The following is a 26,508-nucleotide window of genomic DNA, read 5'->3' as shown; positions in this document are numbered from 1 at the left end:
GGTGGATCGCTCCTGTAATCCCAGCACTTTGGGAGGCCGAGGTGGGCAGATCACGAGGTCAAGAGTTTGAGACCAGTCTGGCCAATAGGGTGAAAACCGTCTCTACTAAAAATACAAAAAACCTAGCCAGGCGTGGTGGCATGCGCCTGTAGTCCCAGCTACTCAGGAGGCTTATACAGGAGAATCGCTTGAACCCAGGAGGCAGAGGTTGCAGTGAGTTGAAATTGCACCACTGCACTCCATCCTGGGCAATAGAAGGAGAGTACATCTCCAAAACAAAACAAAACAAAAACAGGTGTTCAATGAATAAATGAATGGACTACGCATGATATATACAAGGCAGAGAGTGACAGGTGACTTTCAAGTACTTTTATTAAGGAGCTTGCATATATTAGGAAGAGGAAGAGATTTTGTTCTCTGCTGAGGGAGTCACAAGAATGATGGTTATATTGACATGCGCAGACATGCCCAGCTACTTCCTCTCATCTCCTTATCCTCCTCAGTCCTCTCCCACCTAATTGGATAAGTAGATTTAACTAGAGTTTCTCAGAGATGTGCTATTGGGTTTCTTCTTTTTGCTAAGACAAACTATTCTGTGGAGATGTCAGCTGAGAATGACTGAGTTAGTATAGAACTAACTGACTTCTAGAAAAATGCTAAAACAACCAGGATCTAGTACTACATTTTAAATGGAAGCCGTAAAAGAAGACTGATGTAGCCCCACAATAAAGGCTTCTGCTCCCCCGTAAGTAAATGAAATAGCATGATCTTAGCATGATCTGTGCAAGGAAATATAGCACTATCACCATGATCAACAGTTCTCATTTTATAGAGAAGTAAATAACTATTAAAAAGTTTTCATTACAATTTAAATCTTATGAATGTTGTTGTTCTGTTTTGTCCATATATTTTCTGGGCCTGATATAGGGTGGGAGGGTGTTGTTTTCTGTTATTTTCTCATATCATGCATCAGTGGAACTTTGAAAAATTACAGGCTGGGCGCGGTGGCTCAAGCCTGTAATCCCAGCACTTTGGGAGGCCGAGAGGGGCGGATCACGAGGTCAGGAGTTCGAGACCATCCTGGCTAACATGGTGAAACCCCGTCTCTACTAAAAAATACAAAAAGCTAGCCGGGCGAGGTGGCTGGCGCCTGTAGTCCCAGCTACTCGGGAGGCTGAGGCAGGAGAATGGCGTAAACCCGGGAGGCGGAGCTTGCAGTGAGCTGAGATCCAGTCACTGCACTCCAGCCTGGGCGACAGAGCGAGACTCCGTCTCAAAAAAAAAAAAAAAGAAAAAAGAAAAAATACATATATCACTGTATTTTTGCATATATTTGTAAATGCTTTTAAATACAGTTAATACAGGTAAATGCTGACTCTTAAGTTCTCAATTCCAAGCTTACTTCTTACTTTCTTTTTACCACCCATGCTTGCTCCAATATTGTTCCAACAACACACCATGCAGATATATATTTCTTCCTTGGGATTGGAGCTCTGCCCAAACTTGAGTCTGGAGCCCTGCCATTATCCTGTGTGACAGATACCCCTAATGCCAATAACCTGTCTGGATCTCTCCCAGGTTCCCTGATGCAGTGGTTGGCCTTCCCAGTGAAACTCAACTGACACTCATTAGGGAATTTAGCCCCTGTTAATCATCTACTTGCCTCTTACCAATTGCCTGTCACCAAACTTTAGGAATCAGTGGTTGTCAGACTTCAGTGTACATCAAAATTGCCTGGGGAGCTTGTCAGAGGTACATATTCTAGGGCTCCAACACATTCTGATTTAGGTAGATGGGGCTAAGGAAAGTGCATTTTTAACAAATTACAGACGGGCTGATGCAGATACAGATTATCTTCGGAAGAGACTTTAAAAACATCTCCTATTAAGAGTCTGCTTCAGCTGTTTGGGAAGACTTTGCTCATGGCAACTGTCCCCTCCACTAGCATCAGCCCCAGCACAGCCAGTATTGCCCAAGTCTCTGTCTCAGGACTCTTGGAATGTTTGGGCCATCACATTACCAACACATCTCACATGCTGCTTTGAATGTTATTTTCTGTCCTATATGTTCTGGAGATACTTTGAGTAGAGGGGTACATTCTAAAGAGCAAATAATACCATGATCTCATGACTCTTGAGTAGGCCTCATTTACATTTCAATTGTCACTCCACACTGCTCTTGTCTTGGTCATTCCCTGAAACTGCAATTAATTTTAATTCAACTTCTTCAACCTGGAACCATGACATTTTGGCATGCTAAGCAAAACATACTGGTCACTAAACACCTTCCAATCCAATCAGCATTTTCATTTGTAGAAAAGAAATCTAATTACATCGCTACAGCTCTAGGCTGTGAGGTTCAGCTTTTTATAACTTTTGGCAGAACATATGTGAAGATGGTGTGAAATTGCTTCAGGATATTTTCCTTTTGTGAGAAATCGCAAGTCTCATAATGCAAGCCAATTATTTCTCAGGGGTTATTATGCTAAAAGCAATAGTTATTCTATAGTATTTTTAATAGTCATATGATATGCCACAAATGTTGCTGAATTTATAAAGCTTTCTATTTATATAACTTATTCAATAACATGCTTACAAAGTAATGACGCAAATCAATATACTTATCACTTTAATAGGAAATAAACCAAAAAGAGGTATCCTGAGAATGATTTTTTCACTATTCACAGTACTATTAGTTGTCATGGATGTCAGGGGAAGAAAAGACTGTTTCAAAATTGACCAGTATGAAATACATCACTTTTGTCTATGAACAAAATAGGCAGCATGATGTATTTTGTTATATGTATATATTGGACTCTTAGAGATTTTAAATATTCTGTCCCTTTTACCCTGTATGCTCATGCAAAATTATCAAATTATGAATCCTGTTTTTGGAGTCATTTTACGTGTCATGGAAGGAAGATTGTATTGTGTGCCTGAGGATTAAATTTTGAGGTCTGCTTTGAGACTCACCTGTTGAGTGACGATTAACAAGTTACTTAACTCTGTGGGTTTCAATTTCATCTTCCTAAAATTAGTGAGTGGGGCCATATGATCTCAAAAATTGTTTCTGATTTGAAGTTACAGGAAAGTTGTCAGAAGTCCCAGCAGAATAGATATATTCTGAAGAAGACCTAGCCCATGAGGGGATAAATTTGAGACTTTGCATCAATTTTGAATTGTTTCTAATCCTCCATTTATTATTTATTGATTTTCTCCCTAAGAAAACGGAGATAGCGTTTCCAACTCTTGTGTTGGTTGTGAGGTTTAATGAAGATAACGCTGGTAAAACAAAAGGCAAATAGTACGTGATATATTTTGAGAATTAAGCAAGTACTCAAACATCATTACCAATATCTTAATCATCATCATCATCATCATCATTACCATCATTATTATTACTGTTAAATGTATTATTTTGTTGTCATGGCATTTTGTCATTGTTAGAAAATCATTATGGAAAATGCAAAGCTTGATTTAGCATGCACTAGATTGATGCAACAGTTACTGCAGTTTTTGCCATTTGAAAGTAACAGGTTCCAATGATTGGTTTTTAGCCAGCTGGATGTCCACTTGAATGACCTAAAATTTCTCTAAAGTTAGATCTGCTCTTACAACTTTTCCAGAGTTGTATTTCTTGGAGGAATTTTTAAATATTTGCCTCTAGAGGGAATTACTACCACCGTACATGCTTCTTGCATTTTTCCATCTCCTTGTCCATCACCAGCTAGTAACAGAAAGAACAGAAAATAAAAAATGAGATAGTTAAAAAAGTTACTAGAACTTATACAAGATAGAATAAGTTTAATTTGCAGGATGACTAGGAAAGAAGCAAGGTCTATGCTATTACTCCTTGGGAAACCTGACCAATCTGCACAAGAGACTAATTAGCTGTGTGATGAAGATTGATAACAAGGAGAAAGATGTCTTTAAGGAAGACAAAAAGCTTTAAACGTGTTTCCAAGTTCTAAAGAATTGAATTTCTTCAACTTTAAAAAGTGAAATAGACAGTAATACAACCTTGAATGTAGTATGTAGAGGAGAAGAAAGTCTTTTGGGAGGCCAATAAGGGCAGCGGTCTCTTTATTTTGCAATTAGCAAAGGCTAAATGACTGCAAGGTAATTGACAAATCCCTAGGCACTGACAGAGGAGCTAGGTTTTATTTAATACATTGACAACAAAGCTCTTGGATTGTGAAATCTTTAAAAGGAAGCCACAAATCAATGAGAAAGAGGAATCCACTTTAAATGCTTTGCTGAGCAGGAGAAGTCTTTGAACTCTGAAAGACTGGACAAGAGCCTGGACTATCCTCTTAAGAAGGATAGTTTCAGAGAGTGAGGATCCTTACCAGACAGTGTGAATTTACTAGACACCATGTGCTCATCAATTATCTTTTCTTCACCTGTCCTCTCTTCCTTCCACCATACCTTTCCCTCTCCTCTTCTGCCTATCCCCAAACAGAAGGGTTAACTAAAAGGCAAAATGAGCATTGGATTAAAGAAAATCTATTGAGAAAGACTAGCCTAGCTATTGAAGAGATATTTATTTTAATATACATACAATGTGAGAATACAAATAGATAGGTAGATGGATAGATACATAGATATAGAGGCAGCAGAGAGAGAAGAGGGAATGCAAAAGAAATAAAATGGGATTTTACTATATATATGTGTGTGTGTGTGTATATATATATATACACACTTTTGTATTTACATTTTACCAATCCTATATATCATGAGATTTTTAGATTAATTGCCAGATTTGCTTTTCTTTTTAAAAAGAATTTCCAATGTTGTTTTAATTTACACTAATTTGATTATCATTACTAAATTAAACAGATTTTATGAATGTCTTGTAAGCTCTGTTTTTTTCTGTGTAGGCTTTGCATAAGTGAATGCTTGCATATACACCAAAATGTTAATCACAGATAGATCTGAGTGATATAATTGAAGAATGAGTTTCTTCATTTTGCTTACTTACACCTTTAATCTTTTTAACATCCATTTTTGCCTTTTTAATCAAATGAACAGATGAACAGTAACATGCATGTGTCTTTATATTTGTTAAACAACTGTAATGCATTGAGAACTGAGCTAGCAACTGGAAACGGAAGCACCAGTAAGACATAGTGTCTGTTCACTTCAAGCCTACTAGCCAGGGGGAGAATGGAATGAGCATTATATATGTGAGTATTTACAAGTTGTTATTAAAAAAAAAAAAGTAATGCAAAATCATAATTAAAATCCTAATGGGAAGAATTGCTTCTCAAAGAAAAATAAATGAAATCTGAGCTGCAAAGAATGTGTAGGAATTTGACTATATATACGTAGCTGTGGAAAACTATATATGTAGCTGAGGGAAAAGGGTGTTCCAAGAAGAGGAATCTTCATGCGTGAGAGCACACGTTTTTATACACCTGGCAAGGCTGATGAATTACAAATGTATTTTGTGTAGTGGGATATAAAATAATTGATGGGAAATTTATTTTAGAAGACTTAAAACAGGGAGGTATGCAGCAGGTCAAAAAGCCCCAAGCCCACATTCCAACAGAACAATATTAAACTTGCTCTGTAGGCCCTGGGAGGAGGATCAGTGAGTGACCTTATGTTGGAAGTGACATGATCAAAATTGCAATATAGAAAGATCAACCCTAATGTCATGCAGGATAGCTTGGTGAGTGGAACTATATATAGTGTTATTAGTATCTCAACTGATAATGAGTATGCAACTGGAGAAGATTAAATCAGAGACCTATTTGGATACAATTTGAAGCACTTTCTGACTAATTGAATTTGAGCACGAAACTCAGAGAGGTGTCTGGAATAAATCCACAGTTACTCATTTAGTTGAATAGGTAAACGGTAGTGCCTCTCCTAAGAATTAAAAAAAAAAAGAAAAAAAGCAAGCAAGGGAATGCACTCATTCTGAAAGGAGAAACATATTAAGGCATAACAGGAAGAAACAGCTACAAGACAATAAACATGTGATTTCAGAGATTCACAGATGATATGTGATGGAAATAGTGACTTAGGAGCCAGTTGATGAGGTACAAATTTATTTATTTGATAGGTGATTTGGCAGTTTTAAAAGCTATAAATTAGTAATATTATTATACAAGAAAATATGTGAGAATAAAAATTCAGAGGGCTGAATGGGTACCTTAAGAAAATATTTAAGGGCCCAGATGGACGATGAAGCCAATAGAAGCAATCTGAAAAGTCGTCAGAGAGGTAGAAGCAAAATTCACAGAGAATGTTATTAAGAATCCCCAAAGAGGATTCATTGGCAGTGTCGACCACTGCCAATTAATACACTGTGTTGTAGAAGAATTGCAAAAAATTCATGTTGGAATTGGCAATTAGATTGTCATTAAAAGCATGACATTAGTATTTTTGGGAGAGCAAATTTGATTAAACAAGATTCTAATAAGTTGAAGAAGTGAACGGAAGACAGGAAGGTGGTAATTTTTCCAAGAAATTAGAAAAGATGGAGAGAAATAAAATCACAATGGGAAATGGAGAATTGAGGGATCTTCTTGTTGCTTGTGTTTGTTTGCTTGCTTGCTTGGTTATCTTTTAGAAGTGAAAGAGCCTTATGCACGTTTGAAATTTTCTGAAAAGGATTCAGTATTTTTTTTCTTTTATTACTAAGTAAACTGTAAATGTGAGGTCAGAGTCTAGAACAAAAACACACAACAGACAAAAAATACATGTAATTACTCCCAACCCCCTTCTTGCTGTCTCTCTTCTCTTTCTCTCCCACTTCCTCCTTTGCTCCCTGCTCCTCTGTTCCCCCATTCTTCTCATTTTCCTCTTTCTCCTATTTCATCTGATACCAGAATTCTTCCTTTCTCCTCCCCTCCATTTCTTTTCTCCTTCTTTCACTTTTCTTTTTGTTTGTAATTCAGTGTTATGTTCCAGTGTTCAAAGTATTTATTGCCATTTACTATAAAACCTGTTAGGGAAGTTGGTTTGGAAATTATAGCTTATTCTTTAAAATCCTTCATCTATCCTAGTATAGATTTCATCTTTCCTAAAATTGTTGTCATCTGATAGGAACTATTTGTAGCCAACTCTTGCCACTGGAGTAGATGTTGGGAAATCTCTTTGCAATTTGTTTTTGAAGCTGGACAGTGAGTACCTTGCTCCAATCAACCCCTACAGTTAGTATGAGGGTGTACAAAGGCAAATTCAGATACTCTCTTTTCACTTTATTGATATACCTATAGGGATGATAATTAGTACTTTCATTTGCATAGATAGTTTTTAATTGTCCTAAATGAGCACAAATAACTTAGGTAATTGTGACATTTTATCAAATAGTTTCATTTACATAAATTTGTTTTCAAGTACTGTGTATTTTACAGTTGGAACATGTTACAGTGTTTATTTGAAATGCCTTGTGAAAAGTATAAGTAGTAGAACCAACCATTACTGCATGTGAATTCAGCTAAAATCAACTTAAGTCAGTTTTGAATGCTGTTTTTTTTTTTTAACCTGTAAACAATAATAATTTTAAGAGTTAAATATGCAGGTATGTATTTACTTCAGGTCCCAAAACAATAAAATAGTTTTTGTTACATAGCCCCAAGTCAAATGTTTAGAAATGAAAGATGTTTCTGCTCATAAAATATATCAATTAATATAATCATATGATTCATTTTACCCTGTTGATACGTTGTATAACATAAATTGATTTTCATATTTTGAATCAACCTTGCCCAGCTGAAATAAATCCTGCTTGATGATGGTGTATAATTCTTTCTACACATTGTTGAAGTCAATTTGCTAATATTTTGTTGAGGATTGTTTGTATCTGTGTTCATGAGAGATATTGGTCTGTAGTTTACTTTCACTCTTCTATAATGTCTTAATTTGTTTTTGCTGGTAGGGTAATGCTGACCTCATAGAATGTGCTAGGAAGTTTGTCTTCTGTGTGTATTTTCTGAAACAGATCCTGGAAAATTGGTATCATTTCCTACTTAAATGTTTGGTAGAATTCACCAATGAAACTATGTGGATCTGATGCTTCATTTTTTGGGAGGTTGGAAGGTTATTAATTATTTATTCAATTTCATTAATAGATATGGGTTTAATCAGATTTTTTTTCTGATTGTCTCTTTTTCTTTGTTTGAATTTTGGGCATTTATATCTTTCCAGTAATTGTATTAATTTTACCTAAATTATTAAATGTATGGGTATAGAGTTGTTTGTTGTACTCTATTGTTATTGTTTAATGTCCATGGGAAAAGTACAAAGGGTCTATTTTTTATATCTGGTATTGATAATTTTGTCTTCTATCTCTCTCTTTTTATTATTATAAATTGTTTTCTATTTCATTGATTTTCTCTGTTTCCCCATTTTCAAATTTATTGATTTCTGTTCCAGTTTTAATTATTTCTGTTCTTCTGCTTGATTTAAGCTGAAATTGCTGTCTTATTTTTTTAATTTCCTAAAGTAAGGAAGCATAGATTATGAATTTTAGATGTTTCATGTTTCATAATATATGCATTACTCAATTCTAAAAGCATAATTTTATTTCAGTTTTCAATATGTAAAACAATTTGAATATATGACAGGGAGTACAGACCTCTGTAGAATTATTGAGCTTTACTTAGGAACAAGAAAAAAAAAATTGGTACATTGCAACACTTTTGTTGGAGGATGATGCAGAAGGATCAGAGGGACATTTCAGCTGCTCTGACTTTGGATAGTACAGGAATACTCTGTGTGCCAGACCTGAATTCATCTGTAAAATTATTTCTTCCACATATTTCATGTTACATTCATGGAAACAGACACTAGTTACACTCAACGAAACAGACACTATAGACAACTAATAAAGTCTTGAATATCTGAAGAGTTTTTTTTATTGTTTAAAATGTTAACAATATTTTCCAAATAACACATAACACTAACCCCATCTACCTCCAACTAAAGTGAATTGCTATTCGGGTCGCAGCTACACACATTGATTTTGTTTGGCTAATAGAGGTTTAGGCTCATTTTTATTTTAAAATTCCAGATGAATTCTGACTACTATGAAGATTTATTTGATGTCTATCACTGAAAGATATTTAACCTATTTAAAATTTGACAACATTTATATTTGTAGTATATTTCTGATTGCATATGATTTTAATGAAAAACATAATTTGTAATACAGTAGGCAATAAAAATATTCATTATTAAAATATCAATGACATGTTTTGTGTAATATACTTTCAGAAATTTAAATATTAACATAAAAATGAAATTTTTAAAATTACATAATTTTGGTATTATTCTCTTACTAAAAATACTTCCGTAAATGTTTATCTGCCACTAACCTATGTTACAAACTTCTTCTTATTATTAGATATTTATATTGTTTACATTTTTCACTATTATAAACAATATGTCAAGGGACCAATATTTATGAGAATGTCCCTGTAATATGTCTGAAATATGGAAAAGCAGTATGAAACAGTATGAAAATCCTAAGGCTTTGAAATCATAAAGCTAAATTTCCCCTTATCCCCAATTAAAAAAAAAGATACTTTTACAAGAAATATAAGAGTTTTTATTTTGCAGCTTAGATGATACTCATAAGAATCTTTAAATGTGTTTTCATTCTCTAGGAAGAAATAAATTTCATTGTTTATTAATTTAAATTAATTATTTCCAAATCAAATATTTTTTCAAAGGTTTGTTAGCCATATGTGTTTATATTATGTATTGCCTGATCATGTGGTTTGCCCATTTTCTGATGAGAAATCTGTTTTAATTAATCACTTGATCAATATACTTTTTCAGATTTTCCTTTACTTTTTTCTAGGGAGACAGTTCCAGAGCAATGATAACTAATAGTAATGCCTTCTTAAGTAAATCACGATTTACTTAAGAATACAGTATTTAGCATTTTATCACAATTTAATGGTGACCCTTGGTTTGTAGCATATAAAATTGTTATATTAATTTTACTTTTGCTTTTTTAGTAATCATTGCTCTTTCAGGAATAAGAATTAAATTTTTACAATACATTTTTTACATTCAGGTCATTAAGTTGAAATTTTTCATTTATTGATTCATTAAATAATAATTACATTGGATTATTTTTGAATTCTTAGATGAAAACTAAATTTATTATGTATAATTTATCTTAATATACAATTTGAATATTGTCAGAGTTCTACCTTTTGTTCATTTATAACCATGATTGAGATTTATTGAGATTGAGCTGACGGTGCACGTGTTTGTGTGTATAAGTATGCTAGTGTTAAATTTTCTAAATCAACGTTTGGCTTCTGAGTCATGGTGGCATTTAAAAATGTAAAGTTTAGCATCTTTTTAATGCTCTGGAAATGTGCAAATAGCATTGCAATTATCTGTATCTTAATGAGTTGAATGAGGTAACCTGTAATACCCTTTGAAATTTCTTTCGTAATAGTTGTTTTAATTCATAAGATATTCTGCCTATTTTTGAAACAGTATTTTATTTAATATTATATTAAAATTTATTTCACCAAAATTTGCAATTATATTACTGAGTTTGTTTATACATTTATTTCATTTATTTTTGTTTTAAAAAAATACATACATGGGCTTTAAATGGTGAGTAGCAAAAGTCACTTAACACAAAAGTTCAGCTGTTTATATTCTCTCCCTAGAGAAAAAAAAAATACACTTTCATTAGTTATTAGCATAATAGTAAATAATTATATACCTCTCTCTCCTCCATCTCTTGTTCATTTATCTAGACAGTACATTGTTATGCAAACAACAAAAATTGAGGCATGAGAGAGGGGAGGTGGAAGGTAATATAATTACATAAGATTGTGAGTTTACCACATTTGTAACCACTGCTACACATTTATCTACCAATACGTATTATTTTGTACTGAAATTTTTGTATGTGTCAAATCTTGTACATACTGTTTTGTACAAAACTGTCTTCTCAGAAATCTTTTTTGGTTATCTTTCAAATTACTAAGAAGTTATTTGTAGTGATATTTACATCGTATTTGACCTACCATTTAAAGTGTGTCCTTTCTTAAACATATAGTTTACCACTCCAAGCCTTAGTTCCATCATCTTTAAACAGTAGGCCGGGCGCGGTGGCTCACGCTTGTAATCCCAGCACTTTGGGAGGCCGAGGCGGGTGGATCACAAGGTCAGGAGATCGAGACCACGGTGAAACCCCGTCTCTACTAAAAATACAAAAAATTAGCCGGGCGCAGTAGCGGGCGCCTGTAGTCCCAGCTACAAGGGAGGCTGAGGCAGGAGAATGGCGTGAACCCAGGAGGCGGAGCTTGCAGTGAGCCGAGATGGCGCCACTGCACTCCAGCCTGGTGGACAGAGTGAGACTCCGTCTCAAAAAAAAAAACAGTTAGAGTAGAGACTCCATAAGGGCTTAGATTCAACATGTATGTGTGCATGAAGCATGCTCTGGTTATCTCCAATTTGAATATTGTCAGAGTTCTACCTTTTGTTCATTTATAACCGTGATTGAGATTTATTGAGATTGATCTGACGGTGCACGTGTTTGTGTGTATAAGTATGCTAGTGTTAAATTTTCTAATTTAACACTGGTTAATGGTTATGACCTATGGTTATGACCTATATTGAGGAAGAAACCCTCAGAAAACCAGAAATACTATATTCATACATTAAAAGGGGTTCATTGAATAAATTCATAATTGCAAAGATCACCCAAGTTCAACTGAGAGCTATCAATGTCTTATTTCTCAACTTTAAAGTTTAATGAATGCTTTAAAAATTGACAAAGCAAAATTTTAGAGTATATTATTGAATTAAAATTTGTTGAAAATCAGATACATATGTACATTATGTATCACCTAGAGCCTGGGAAATAAAATAGATTTTTGTCCTAATTTGGTTATAACCCTTCATTTTAGAAATTCAAAAGCTAAGGCTCAGGAATCTGAAGTGACTTCCTAATGTAAAAGTATTCATTAATAGTAGCCCTGGGAATCTAGCGCCATTCTTACTGTTGGCCCAGCATCTATTCCACTTTATACAGGTCTCTCTGTTTAAGTGCTTAGGTTGCCTGGGATGCTTCTTTTCTCACCATTCTGGCTAATGGTTCAATGATTAAAATATGTAATGAGATTCTGAAAAGTTGTTTAAGGTAGCCATTCCTGATAGAGCATTCCTCACATTAGCAGAGACAAAATTCAGGAATGACGATGATAGTTATTTTTTTCTTTGATGTGTAAAAATGTTGGCAAGCTAACAGATCTGTGATATTCCATCTCTAATATTTCACCCAAGCCTTATTATAACAGTTGGGAATTATAAGAGTCAGAAAACGATGATATGGACAAATCATTCATGTTTTGGCAGCATCTCCTCTCACTGCCCGAAGATTTCCAATTATATTAAATACTTATTAACATATGGCACCTGATAAACAGCGCTTTTTACTATGTTAGATAATTAGGAAAGCCTGTATATTATACCAGCCAATAAGGGGAAATAATTTAACCTGTTGTTGTAATAAATCAAAATAAAAGTAGATAATGAGTTAAGAGACTTACACTATCAGTGCTGATAGAAAAATTAAAAGTAAAACTTTATATTCTCTAATCTTTCACAAGTATTAATTGCAAAATTATACTGAAAAAATAAATTATCTTGTAGTAGTACTTTAATAGCCACACATTGCTAGCACAGTGTCTTATACATAGTTGTTATTCAACAAAAAATGATGAGCATTTGTTGTTTAAAATGTGCCAAAAATTCCACAAAGCTCTTTAAATATATTTCTCATTTTAAATTTTGTAAGAATGGTATGATTTAAGTCCAGATATTTAAGCAACTATATAAAAAGGCTTACAGTTTTTGTTTAGGGAAAGCAAAATGTATAGTGTTACAAAACAAATGACAATCAGGTTCAAAATTTAACGTCGTGATTCTAGAGTCCCTTTAACTTTTATACCATCTTAATCTTCAGGAAATTATGGTTGAATGACTGTGATATTGAAAATAATACGTGTGCATGCACGCACATGCATGTGTTTGCTAAAATGAGTATTTGAGTCGAAAATACCACATGCAGCTGGATAATAAGGTCTCAAAGTTTCTGTTTTTTTAAATAACTTCTGGAAGAGAAATAATAAAGAGATGGTACAAGTCCACATTGCTATAATGTCCCTTTATATAGAAAACCTTTAAATATTTTGCTGTTTGTGTCTTTTTAGTAATAATTATAATGCTTATTTTTATAACGTTAAAAAAAGAAAATCATAAAATAAAGAATAAAATAATGCATGTAATTCCACTGTTCATGTTTTATGTTTTCTGTGCAAATATATATACTGTTATCTCTCTCTTGTAGCATTGTTATAACTAACTGATATACTTGAAACATTTTTCCGTGAGATGGTTGTTCTATAAAATTATTTTAATGTGGAATAATAGTTTTATTTTTGAATATGGTAGAACATGATAAGTTCTATACTGTTTGGTAATTAGGATGATAGAGAGAAAGATGTGGCGTAGGCAGTCCTACAGGGAGACCTTGAGTTTGGTGTCCATTCTTCCCTCAGGTTGGTAAAGGCATCTTGCCCTTCGGCCCTTTTAAACAGGTACTTTTTGTTGTTGTTGTTTGGCCAAGTTTCCATTTTTAATACAGAGTAAACCAGTGGCTATGAAGGCAATGGTATTGGTAGTAACACCACTAGTAATGGCCAGCATAACTCGTAGAGATTCTAAAATAATAATAAAACTAAATAAGAGTTGAAGTTTTTAAATCACCATGCTCTGGAATTTTAAATAATGTCAATGACACAATACTCTTCTCTGCTGAGATGTGGACCGGTCACACCCACTCTTTGCTACTCACCGTTATAATCACACCCCACAGCCTATTAAGTTAGAGGAAGAGCTGCATCACACACTTCTTTAAATTCCGTAGCCAATACCACAAGCTTAAGTTAGCTTATTTTGCATGTTGTTTGCACATATTTCATGAAAATTTTTCAATAGGAGTAAGTCTTATCTGTTTTAGATACTGCCTTCTTCTTTATTCCTTTACTTTTTTAAAGGTAGATAATTTCCCCTTGGTTTTATTTCTGTCTGTTTTTTTTCCCCCAGAAATATTTTGATGTTTCTGATTTTGGTTATTAGATAGCAGCCTTATCACCCATCTCTAATACTGATGTGGTGTTTTTTCATATTTATGTGACTTTCTTCATTTCAGTCATTTTCTAAAAAGGGCATGCTAGGTCCCTATATTTAAAATGCGGTCCTCTCCACCATTACATTTGTTTTAAAATTGCTATCATGACTAAAACATAATATATTTTTAAAATTTGACATCTTACCAAGACTATCTTAAAGACTATTTTAATACAATACTGAAAGTGAAGATTACGAAAAGATTTGAAATTTAAAATTTCGGCACCAAGTAATAGAAATCATAACTAGCCAAAGGGATGCCCTGGGCTTAGAGGTTTGATTATGCTCATGATGCAGAAAATGGCCAAAAAGCAGTTCAGCTTTCTAGGTAAGAGACTCTGTTCTGAAAAACAATGACCATGTGGCCGCTTCCCTTTTCAGTACCAAGGACAGTCCCTTTTGGGCTTTAAACAAGCTCTACACAAGCGTTTTCCAAGTAACAAGCCTGGAAAAGTAGTCCAGCAAGATACTTGGGTGGTGGTGTTTGAGATTGCGAGGAGGTGAATGGAAAGGGGGTATATTTCAAAGTTAAAAATCTGAAAAAATACTGCAGATTTTACAGTAATTTTGTTCTACACACTTTACGGTAATTTTAATCCCACTAAAATGGTACTCTATGTATCAAGACACATACTCTATGTATCAGTTTAGTGGGATACCTTGATCTTATATTCATTGAAACATGAAAGTTACCCAAGAGCTATTTTCTTGATTCAAATGAAACAAGCTACATAAGTGAAATTCAAGAGTTATGAAGACCCTCCAATCTGCACATGAGGGATATTATGAGGCTTCAGGGCCTCATTGTGAGCCTAAAAGATCTTGTATGGAAATGGGCGCTAAGTTTACTTTTTAAAGAGTATTTTAACAACTATGAAACCACGCGTGTGACAAATTTAAAAGGGTTCTCTCTGGAACATTCAGCAATCTCACTGTAGGTATTTCTCCTCTGCGTAGGGGTGGGTGCGTTACAAGGGCAGCTCTTCAAGGTGATTATAGGGCTCAGTTATCTGTCTTCGAGTTGGAAAATTCATCAGCACACAATGCCAGAAAACATAGAGTCAAACTCAAAACTTTCAGCAATCAAAGTTTCTGTCATAGTTTTTTATTGTTCATATTCTGGATTCCTGGGAACAGATTGTGACAGTAAATTTGGCATTATGATGATGACATGGCCCTCTGCCTGGCCACTGAGTGCAGGTGGTTAGCCATGCTATAAATATTTGATGTCAAACTAAGGGAAAGCCAGGAAGAAATGTTTTATTCCATGGAATTTTGTAGTAAATGAAACCTCCTTTTTCCCACTTTGTGATTCATGTCAAGTGTTAAAGCTTATCTTACTGTCTCAAAGATACTTAAGGCCTACAGCTGAGAATAACTGAAATTGGAACCAATAACCATAAAGGACTTGATCTTGTTTAAAATTATATATAAATATATATATATATATACACACACACACCCACACACACACACACACATATATATATACACACACGTATATATGTATATATATAATCTTGAGGGAAAGCTAGTCTATATGGCAGAATTATTAAAGTCATATCATAAACACATATGTTATGAGAAGTGAGCATGTCAAAACCATATGAGTGTGTGCCATTATGAGAAACTTTGATTATTTTTCTTATATTCAAGTTTTTACACCCTGTTAATAGAAAGTGCATCAAATTTATAGCAATTTATTAGGTCACTTTCTAATAATGGTCCCTAAGGTACTATTAAATCCATTTGACAACATCATAAAAGGACAGTCAAATATGATAATCCAAGTTTGAGAAAGATTAAAAAATAATTCTGGAATAGAAAACAGGGATTCTTCTCGAAATTGTTAAAGTTGGATTTAAAATTTGAATAGAGTCTCCAGTAAATCTAAAATATTTTTGCCTGTTACTTTAGCAAGTAAAATCAAGTAAGGCAGGGTTCTTTTACCTTGAAATTAGTTGTGAGATGTCTAACTTGTTATCACTGTGGCAAAGGCATATAATAGGACATTCACCTTTTTAACAAATTATAAGTGTACATTAAAATATTGTTAACTATATACACTTTGTTGTAGAGCATATCTGTAGAACTTTTTCAGTTTGCATGACTGAAACTCTACCCATTGAACAATGACTTTCCATTTTCCCCTCTTCAGACGCTGGTAACCAGCATTCTACTTTCTGATTCTAAGAGTTTGACTACTTTAATACCTCCCATAAGGAAAATCATGCATTTGTTGTCCTTCTATGACTGGTATATTTTGCTTAATATAATATCTCTAAAGTGTATCCATGTTGTAGCATATAACAATATTTTCTCTTTTCTTGACAAATAATATTTCATTGTATGTATATATCATTTTTTTTAATCCATTTATCCATTGATGGACACAGTTTGTTTCTAACTCTTGTTTACCGTTAGTAATGCTGTGATGAACATGAACTTTTCTTTCCTAGGAAGTTTTGATCACTTATTCAACTTTCTTACTAGTTATAAGTCTGTTAAGAATTTTCTTTATAATTCAGTCTTGGTAGTTTGTAGGTTTCTAGAAATTTATCCATTTCTTTTAGGTTATTCAAATTTTTAACAAAATTTTTCATAGCAATCTCTTGAAATTCTTTTTATTTTGTGGCATTATTTGTAATGTCTCCTCCTTTCTTTCTGATTTTATTTATTTTGAATCTTCTCTCTTTTTTTCTTAGTTTCCTAAAGGTTTGTCAACTGATTGAGTTTTCAAAAAATCTCCTTAATTTTGTTAATGTTTTACTTTTTCTATTCTCTGTTTTTTCTTATCAAGTATTTATTATTTTCCTTTTTCTGCTAACTTTATGTTTAGATTATTCTTATTTTTCTAGTTCTTTGAGGTATAAAGTTAGATATTTTATTTGAGATTTTTCTTCTTTTATAATGTAGGCATTTGCTGCTATAAACTTCCCTTTTACTATTGCCTTTGCTACAGCCCATAGATTTTGATCTGCTGTGCTTTATTTTTGTTTCTATCAGGATATATTCTAATTTCCCTTTTGACAAATTGTTCCCTTTAACTTTCCCTTCTTTGACATATTAGTGTCCGAATGTGTTTAATTTTCTTTTATTTTTTATTTTTTCAGTTTTTATTCTGCTATTGATTTCTAGCTTCCTTCCACTGTGGTCAGAGAAGACACTTGACATTATGCCAATCTTCTTAAATTTGTTAAACCTTGCTTTAATGACCTAACAAGTGATCTGTCCTGGAGAACATTCCACGTGCTCTTGAGAAGAATGTGCATTCTGCTGCTTTAAATGGGTAGAATGTTCTATATATGTCTGTTAGTTTCATTTGTTTTATCATACTTATTCAAGGCCTCTGCTACCTTATTGATCTCCTGAAAGTTACATCCATTATTGAATATGGGATATTGAGATCTCCTATTATTATTGCCTTGCTTTCTATTTCTGCTTTCACTTGAATCAGTATTTGCTTCAAATATTTGGGTGTTCTAATGTTGGGTCACATATATTTATTATTGTTATATCTTGTCTTTAAGTTTATCTTTTTATCATTATGTAATATCTTTCTTTGTCTCTTGCAACAGGTTTTGACTTAAAGTCTATTTTGTTTGATTGAAGTATGGCACCTTTGTTCTTCTTTAGTTATCATTTGTATGGGATATCTTTTTTCATTCTTTCACTTTTGGCCAATGTGTGTTGTTAAATCTAAAATGAGTCTCTTCTAGAAAGCCTGCAGCTGAATATTATTCTTTGAATCCATTCGACCTCTCTAGGTTTTTTATTTAAGTGGGAGTTTAATCCATTTACATTTAAAGTAATTACTGATAGTAATAATTTACTTTTGCCATTTTATTCAATGTTTTCTTACTGTCCATCTTTGTCAGTTTGGGCTGCTATCACAATTTACCATAGAGTGGGATACTTAACTAATAGATATTTATCTTTCATAGTTTGGAGACTGGGAAGTCTAAAATCAAGGTACTGGTAAATTTAGTGTCTGGTGTGGGCCCACTCTTAGTTGCAGAGGGCCGTCCACTCATTGTACCCTCCCCAAGTGGAGAGTGAAAAGTGAGATCCTGCATCTTCTTCTGTTTTTAGGTGGTCATTAATTCCATTCAAGAGAGCTCCACCCTCATGACCTAATTACCCCCCAAAGGCCCCACCTCTATATAGCATCGTACTGGGAATTTAGAACTCAACATATGAATTTAAGAAGAACATAGACAGTTCATATCGCTGCCTTGTAGCTTTTTTACCCTCTCCTCTTGCTTCTTGCTTTTCTGTTTTATTGATTCTTAGTAGTGACATACTTTGATTCCTTTCTCATTTTATTTTTCATATCTTATGTCTATATTTTCTCATGGTTACCATGGGGATTACATAAAACACCTTATCATGATAACAATCTGTTTTAAGTGGGTAACAAGTTAAATTGAATCACATACAAAAACACTACACCTTTTTTCTCCCAACTGACTTTTTAACACTGATGTCACAAGTCACATCTTTTTATATTGTGTGTCAATTAACCTATTTTAATAGTTGTAGTTATTTTTATATTTTTTTGCTAACTCCTATTTCAGAATTAAAAGTTATTTATACATCACCATTACAAGATTACCATATTTTTATCTATCTATAAATTTAGCCTTATCAGTAAGCTTCATACTTATATATGCTTTCATGTTGTTACATTGTGTCCTTTTATTTTAACATGAAGAGTTCCCTTTAGTATTTTCTGGAAGGCAGGTCTAGTGCTGATGTATCCTGCAGCTTTTGCTTTCCTGGAAAAGTCTTTATTTCTCCTTCATTCCTGAAAGATATTGTTGCTGGTTATGGTACTTATGGCTGGCTGGCGGGGTTTTGTTTTGTTTTGTTTTGTTTTGTTTTTGTCCCCAGCACTTTTACTATATCACACCAAGTCTTTCTGGCCCACAAGATTTCTGCTGATAAATCACTGATAGTCTTATGAATATATATGTAATGTGGTGAGTTGTATGTGATGAGTTGCTTTTCTCATATTGTTTAGAAATTCTCTTCATTATTTAATTTTGACAATTTCATTATCGTGTATTTCGGTATGTGCTTCTTTAGGTTCATTCCAGTTCTAATTCATTGGGCTTTTCAAATCTGCAGATTTTTCCCCAGATTTCAGACCATGTTAGACAATATTGTCCAAGTAAGTTTTCTGGCCCTTTCTCTTTTCTTCTTCATCTGGAACTCCCATATTTGTTCATTTGATGATGTACTTTAAGTCCTTTGGCTTTCATCACTCTTTCCCATTATTTTTTTCTTTTTATTTCTCAGGTAGGATAATTTCAAATGACCTATCTTCAAGTTTGTTGATTTTTTCTTTGGATTGATCTAGAAACTGCAGTGAATTTTTCAGTTCAGTCATTGTGTTCTTCATATCTAAAATGTTTGTTTGTTGGTTGCTTTGTTATTAGTTTATATCTTGCTAATATTCTCATTTTGTTCATGCGTTGTTTTCTGAACTTATTGATCATCTTGTTGACAGTTATTCTGAATTCTTTGTTATATAATTTATATACACCTATTTCCCTAGAGTTTGTTTCTAAAAATTTATTTTGTTTCTTTGATTAGGCCTTATTTCTGTTTCTTTGTATGCCATGTAACATTGTGTTACATGTGTCCATGCACTTGAAGGAAGCTACCTCTCTGAGTCTTTATGGACTGACTTCATTCAGCGAAAGACCACCCCGAATCTGCCTGGCTTCTCAAGTCTTTTATACATATGAGGGTTTCTCAAATCTTGTATACATATGTCTTTTCTCTAGGCTTGTGCATGTAATTTCTCTATTGCAGAGACTGGTCAGTTTCTTTCTCAGGAGCTTGTAGTCTCTTTCTCTGGTGTCTGTCTGTGATATTGCAGGTTCTCCGGTACTGTCATAAGCTACTGACCTCTCTTGTGCTCTGTAACCTCCAAGCATACAAGTTATGCCAGCCCCCCGTCAGGACTCTGAGTCAGATAAGGCAGTAATCAGTACCTCAAACAGTCCCAGAAAAGCTGAATATCAGATGCACATTCTACTCTACTTTTTCCATCCCAAGAGAGAATCCACAAACCCAGCATTTAATCCCAATTGTGGTGAGTTGTGCTGGTTTCTGTGTGGTATGATGTGTGGTCCAGTGCTTCAATAAGCTGCTGAGCTCTCTTTTGATCTCTGTGGACCCCAGACATTCAAGGTATACCAGTTAACTCTCAATGCTCCTAGTCAGTCCCTTGGGCAGTTTCCCAAAATGATGAAATATATGATGTATGTTCTACTCTTCTCTTTTCTCTCACAAGAGAACATAATGTGTGTGTGTGTGTGTGTGTGTGTGTGTGTGTGTGTGTGTGTGCCTACCAATTGTGAGCAGTGCTATGTTAGGAAAGGTGCTCTCTTGTTTGAAATAAAATAGCATTTTTTGCCCATTTCAAAGCAGCTATTCTCGGCTTTGCACTTGCATGGAGTACTGCCACTTCCTGACTGATTTCTGAAGTACTCATAGAGGCTTTTTGGTCCATATATTGTTAGATCAGTGTTCCTGTGGGGGAAAAGGTCTGGAATATTCTATTGTGTTATCACAACATCCCTAATCTCTTCTTATTTGAAGTTTTTCTTTTTTTCCAGGTATGCTATTTTTTTTTTTTTTACTTTACTTGTTTTTTTAAATGTTATTTTAGAAACGTACATATGAAGATTTGTTACACTAGTATAGTGTATCCAGGTAGTGAGCATAGTAGCCAATAGGTAGTTTCTTGAACCATTCTCCCATTCTTTTCTTTTCTTTCTCGTCTTGTAGTCTCCAGTGTCTATTACTCCCATATTTATGTCCTTGGATGCTAAATGTTTAGCTCCCACTTATAAGGGAGAACAGGCAGTAGTTTTCTTTTCCTGCATTAACATATTCAGGATTATGGTCTCCAGCTCCATTTATGTTGCTGCAAAGCACATGGTATCATTCTTTTATGACTGCATAGTATTCCATAGTGTATGTGTACCATACCCAGTCCCCCATTGATGGACATCAAGATTGGTACCATGTTTTTGCTATTGTGAATAATACAGTGATGAACATACAAGTACATCTGTCTTTTTTGTTGAATGATCTATTTTCATTTGGCTATACATTCAGTAATGGGATTGTTGGGTCAAACGGTAGCTCCATTTTCTAAGTTTTTTGAGAAATCTCCAAATGGTTTTCCACAGTACTGAACTAATTATTTCCACAGGGTGTAAGTCTTTCCCTTTTTGTGCAAATTTGCCAGTATTTCTGCTTTTCTGACATTTTATTAATAGCCATTCTGACTGGTGTGAGATGGTATCTTATTGTGGTTGTGACTTGCATTTCTCTGATGATTAGAGATAGTGAACATTTTTTCATATTTGTTGGCTACATATATGCCTTCTTTTGAGAAACGTCTGTTATGGCCATTTTCAAATAAGGTTATTTGTTGTTTTCTCATTGATTTGTTTAAGTTCATCATAGGTTGTGGATATTAGAGCTTTGTTGGAGGCATAGTTTGCAAATATTTTCTCCAAATCTGTAGGTCGTCGGCTTATTCTACAAGGGAAAACAGGAAAATAAGTCAAACTATCTCTTTTCCCTGACAATATGATCCTATACCTAGAAAACCCTAAAGACTTTGCCAAAAGCCTACTGTAGCCTACTATAGCTAATATCTACTATAAAAACACATGCACACCTATGTTTATTGCTGCACTATTGACAACAGCAAAGACTTGGAACCAACCCAAATGACCATCAATGACAGACTGGATAAAGAAAATGTGGCACATATACACCACGGAATACTATGCAGCCATAAAAAAAAAAGATCTCATGTCATTTGCAGGGACATGGATGAAGCTGGAAGACGTCATTCTCAGCAAACTAACACAGGAACAGAAAACCAAACACCACATGTTCTCACTCATAAATGGGAGTTGAACAATGAGAACACACAGACACAGGGAGGGGAACATCACACACTGGGGCCTGTCAGGGGGAGGGGAGCAAGGGGAGAGAAAGCATTAGGACAAATACCTAATGCATGTGGGGCTTAAAACCTACATGATGAGTTGATAGGTGCAGCAAACCACTACGGCACATGTATACCTATGTAACAAAACTGCACGTTCTGCACATGTATCCCAGAAATTAAAGTAAAAGAAAAAAATTATCTATTATCTGAAGGTTTGAGCAGCAATTCCTTATAGTCAAACAAACCTTGAAATTTTTAAGGTTCACCTCTCTTACTGTGATGATAAAGGCTAGGTAAATATTATTTGGAACAAACAACAAAAAAAGATGTGCTCCAGTGACCTGTTTTCCTTTAATTAATAGAGAAAAACATTTTGTCATTATGAAGAGTAGAGCTGAAACTATAAGTTACCAGTAATTATCTTTTAAAAGAAAGAAATTGTACTTTTTGATAGACTGGGATACCTAGAAAAAAGTGACTGAAAGAGAAGCCATCCTTAAGAATAGCAGTTCATACTCTCCTAATCATTACAATTCTTTCGTATTTACCATTAAATTTCATACATGTTGACAAGTTAAATCACAGGGCAGATATTTTTATTCTGCTAATCACTTCAGCTTTATTGTTACTTGATGCTTATAATTTTACTTTTAAAATTTAGAACAAACAGAAATAATTTTATTATATGCATTTTCTCTTAGAATTTTTTCCAACTATTATTCAGAGCAGCCAATCTATCATCTGACTTTTGTATAAACCTTCTGTGAATAACATCATCATGAAATTACATGTGCTACACTTATTGTATTTATTTCCTCCTTATTATAGAAAATATTAATATGCAGATCTACTCTTGAATCACATTGATGTATTCCTCCTCCAAAGTGTTGAAATGAAGTAGAAACAGGCTGCACGTGAATGCACCTGTCTGGTTTATTTGAAGACACGTTACCAGGAAAACAATGAGGGTTTTCTGACATCTGGGAAACTCTAGTTCATTTTAGTTTCATTAATGATATACATTTAGATATTGGGCAAAACAGCTCCTGAATAACTCAATTACACTATGTATAAATGGTGATAGCAAAGTTCTTTCCAGGAAGGCAAGAGAATATGTCTCTATTACCTTAGCAATAGCCTGAGTTTGAACAGTTTCCATTCAAATACACTAATGTACTTCCAGATAGCATGTCATTAATTCCTAATCAAGAAGCCATTAACAACGCAGAGGACATTGTTATTAAGTAATCCAAATCTTATACTTTCAGAAGACTTTTTTTGCTTGTCCTTATGATAAACTTTATAATTGTCCAGAAATAAAAGAGCTAAACTATATCCTGAGTGTATCAGTAAATACATAAATGTATGTCTCAATCAGAAAATATTTCTCCTTTTCCTTTTAAATATAAACAAAAACTCTGGAAGCAATAAATTAATGTATTATGGTTTTCAATGGTATAGAACTATTATTGTTTTACCACCAAAAGTCTACTTTAGGAGAGACTGCAGCATCTGGACACTTAAAATATTTGTCTCACTATAAAGACAACTGACTCTCAGGCCCCAGTTGTGGTCAAATTTAGAAAGTTTTATCAGAATTTTAAAAAGGAAGAGTAATTATTAGAAATTCATTTGAAATAGTTGCATACTTTTTCTGAAGCTTCATTTAAGATGCCTGATCATTATCATAAAATGTTGTCTATACTTCTGCTAATTGAGCAAACATGTTTATTAGCAATGAGCAAATGAACAAAATAAATTTCCTGATTTTATGTGATTTAGAATTTAGCCTTAATATGGCTGAGCCCTTTCTAAAAAGTACCTACAACTGCTCTTGAGTATCTGTTTTATTTTTGAAAGTATTAGATCAGATTTCACTATTTCCTCTTTTTAACATTAAAAATACTTTCATAAAGCCCTAATTTAGCCAAATGCAGAATGTAGTGTTTGTTTACAACTGTTTGTAAAATATGTCATCTGAAGTTTTGAGCAGCAAATTCTTATAGTCAAAAAAATCCACATTAAGCAGAGTGAGTATTCATTTTGATTCACCAGAGGACACATTTTTTTCTAACCTTTCAATTCAGATACAATATTCATTTTTCCTGTATTGAAGGTTAATAAAATTTTCTTAAATAACTCCCTTTACTTTGCATTAGACAAAGTTTGGAAAGTACAAGGAGGGATGATTTTCTGACATATGCTTTGTTAAGTTGAGATGCATAAGTGTAAGTGAGGTTATACTGTATTTATGGCTGACTCCATCTCAGTACCTGAAATGCCCTAGTGAATAAACCTTTCAGGATATGTGAGATAAAATGCAACATTATCATAGAGACCTTTGAGGTGACTTTTAATATATGTATTTAGACTAATTTCAGAACTAGTGGCTGCTCTTCTTTTCTGGTAAAGCTGTTTAAGGATTACTGAGTTCCCAGTGAAATGCTCTGAAATGTTTGGGAGCGCTTGTTTAACTGTTTTTCTTATGGATCACCATTACTACCACTGTTTTCATAATTTGTGAATTCAGTTCTCTTTGTCTGCATCATGGCCTCTACTTTCACTCATTCATGTCCAAGCTTATGCATCTTACTGTTGTCTTATTACTTTTCACCAATTTTATATATTTTGTCTTCCGTCTTATCTCTTATTTTTCCTACATTTTGCTTTCCTCATAACTCCTAATTTTGGCTGTAATGGTACTTAGCCTGTGACCTTGACCAGTCAATTATAATGCTGCTTACCTCTTCTCTGTTGAAATAATCGTTGCATTTTCTGTGTTTTCTTAATGTCATCATCAAAATATTTTTACGCCAAAATCAATAATAAGGTGATTTAAACTTCTTGGTAAATTATAATTACAGAAAAGTAACACATTTTACAGATACATTAATTGAAACACAGAGGAACTGGATACCAGAGAAGAGTTTGAGATCTTCCCACTGTATCCTGTGGCCACTGAGCAACACCACTTCTCTGCTAGTATTTTTGGCACGTTTTTCATGCCACCTTCAACAGCTGAAATTTCTCTCATCTATCAAGTCTGGCTGAAAATGTTATCTCTTCTATGAAGTGTTCTGTGAACTATTCAAGCAGAATGAATTGTTCTCTCCTTGGGGTACTTTATTCCATTCCCTAGTAGAACAGGTTTTACCTTGTGTTATATTGAGCTCTATATTGCTCTGCATCTACTTTATTGGGAATTCCATGAGAGTGAATTCCCAATAAAGCAGCCTGACTTCTTCATACTTCTTCATATACTTCATCCTCACATACCAATGTGAAAGAGCCAGAAACTTGATAACTATTCATTTATTTGAACTCATTTTGTAATTGTACCTATGTTCAATGTTGAGTATTTCTCCGATAACTGAAGATAAATAGATGTAAGCTAATTCTGAAACAGGGATTCTGTAATGTAAACAAGAGAGGATTGGATGTTTCTGTATTTTTATTAGCTAAAGTACTCTTTATTTTCCTCAAAGGACCCTGTTTATCTTAATTGTAAAAAGAGGTTGGATTTTGGTGCAAATACGGAATATTCACTAGAGAATTACATCTATCAGTCGTTTAAACAAATATAGCTTTTGTAAAGACATAATCACTATGTGATCCAAATCTCACACATACAGCTTTATCAAAATCATTAAAATATTTAAATAAAATCCACCAAATATATATTCCTTCCCATAAAATGTACAAAATCTAGCTATGATTAATAGTGTTATTATGAGTCCCAAATCTCATTATTGAGTATTGCTGAATTTACTTGCAGTTCAATGTTTAAATGTAGTAAGATTAAAACTATTCAATGAGTCCTTATAACTTGTGGCAAATCATTATTACTTCCTCCAATTGCTATTGTAATATTATTAATCATAATGAATTCTTTGGAAATTCAGTGGAGCAGCAATATATTATTCCATATGCATTTCTACTCTAAATTAGCTCTGGTGGTTTAGATATATAAGAGCTATTACTAAGTTACCATATAACACCTGCAGAATCATAATCAGCCCAAGGAATTCATTCCAAATGAAATTACTCTTACCAATTCTACTGGAAATGGAAATAAAAAAATATGAAAAGTGATGAGACATCCTAAAATACACTATTTCTAAATAGTATAAGACTGTTACATTGTCTTTGCAAATAAGACCAACACACTTCAATGAAAAAACACTAAATGGACATTTGGGTTGATTCCAAGTCTTTGCTATTGTGAATAGTGCCGCAATAAACATACGTGTGCATGTGTCTTTGAAGTAGAATAATTTATAATCCTTTGGGTATATACCCAGTAGTGGGATGGCTGGGTCATATGGTACATCTAGTTCTAGATCC

General features: G+C 33.7%; 1 protein-coding gene across 2 annotated transcripts in view; it reads left to right on the top strand.

Annotated features, from left to right (window-relative positions):
- Positions 1-26,508, top strand: part of LRRTM4 (leucine rich repeat transmembrane neuronal 4) — a 768,419-nt gene that overhangs the window by 553,206 nt on the left and 188,705 nt on the right. The gene's annotated exons all lie outside the window — the stretch shown is intronic.

This window comes from Colobus angolensis, unplaced genomic scaffold, assembly GCF_000951035.1.
Source record: "Colobus angolensis palliatus isolate OR3802 unplaced genomic scaffold, Cang.pa_1.0 Scaffold249, whole genome shotgun sequence".
Lineage (NCBI taxonomy): Eukaryota > Metazoa > Chordata > Mammalia > Primates > Cercopithecidae > Colobus > Colobus angolensis.
The sequence above is the reverse complement of the archived record's forward strand: the minus strand, read 5'-3'. Positions and strand labels throughout refer to the sequence as shown.